The sequence below is a fragment of the Zalophus californianus genome, chromosome 2 (genome assembly GCF_009762305.2).
Source record: "Zalophus californianus isolate mZalCal1 chromosome 2, mZalCal1.pri.v2, whole genome shotgun sequence".
NCBI lineage: Eukaryota > Metazoa > Chordata > Mammalia > Carnivora > Otariidae > Zalophus > Zalophus californianus.
In genome coordinates this window covers 45023232-45024195 of record NC_045596.1, presented here as the reverse complement: position 1 = coordinate 45024195, position 964 = coordinate 45023232, and the positions used below count along the sequence as shown (strand labels likewise).

Below are 964 nucleotides of genomic sequence, written 5' to 3'. Positions count from 1 at the left end.
ACCATGTTTCATTTTTTTTCCTCTAGAAAAGAGCATAGTTTGGCTGAACCCACATGAATGTTACACTGAAGTTCAATTATCTGGTTTACATATTACATAACTCAAGATTTGTGACTGAAAATTGGGGTACAACATCTCCATTATGATGTTAAAAGATTTCACATCTACTCATTTGGGGTCACCAGCCAAAGGGAAGACATTGGTGTGTCAAGGACTAACGTTTTGGGAGTTTCTCCCACGCTCTCTGCATTTTCAGTAGTACCTGTCACTGTTCACCCTACCAGGAATCTCCTCCCCATGTGATTGATTCTGCAGGGACTGAACTCTGGCTCTGAAGTTTTTGCTGTGAGTTAGCCCAATTTCTATTTCACACTGAGTTCAAGTGAACTTAAAAGACAACTTAAAAAATACTGCTTTCCCTTCTCTATAACCTTATTCTGAAACTTTTAGTGAGAGTAAAAAAAGATTTTTTTTGTGATAGAAAGTGCACTGGATACTCTTGGTTTCTCTTCAGATCATAGAAGTATTTTGCCTTTTACTAAAGATTTCCGTGGAAAGGAACAACTTTGAGTCTTAAGCCAATTTTTTGAGTCCTTGTTTCATCAAGTTAAAAAAAAAAAAGAGAGAGTGAGAGAGAGAGAGAGGAAGGAAGGAAGGAAAAGAAGAAAAAGAGTGAGCGAGCAGAGGCCGGACAGGCTGGAGAGCTGCTTCTCCCCTGTGTCGCTTTAATAAATCACGTCTCTTGAGTTTTCCCTGTAAAATGAAGAGGTTGGACTGTGATGTCTAAAGATCTCAGCAGCTTAGAAGCCTAGGGTACTTTTTATTCTGTTTGAAATTTCAAATCATGTGTAGTTTTTCCTAGTACAATTATATATATTTTAAGTTCAATGCACTGGCATCCCTAGTTTCTTCTCTGTGGTTCTCTTTTGCCCTCCACGGAGACCCACCAGTAGCCTTGAGCCAT

At 39.0% G+C, this 964-nt stretch overlaps 1 non-coding gene across 1 annotated transcript; it reads left to right on the top strand.

The window, feature by feature from the left end:
• Nucleotides 1-495: 495 nt before the first annotated feature.
• On the top strand, nt 496-610 carry LOC113926022. Its single transcript, XR_003521110.1, has one exon. It is a non-coding gene; the product is annotated as a U5 spliceosomal RNA (small nuclear RNA).
• Nucleotides 611-964: the final 354 nt, after the last annotated feature.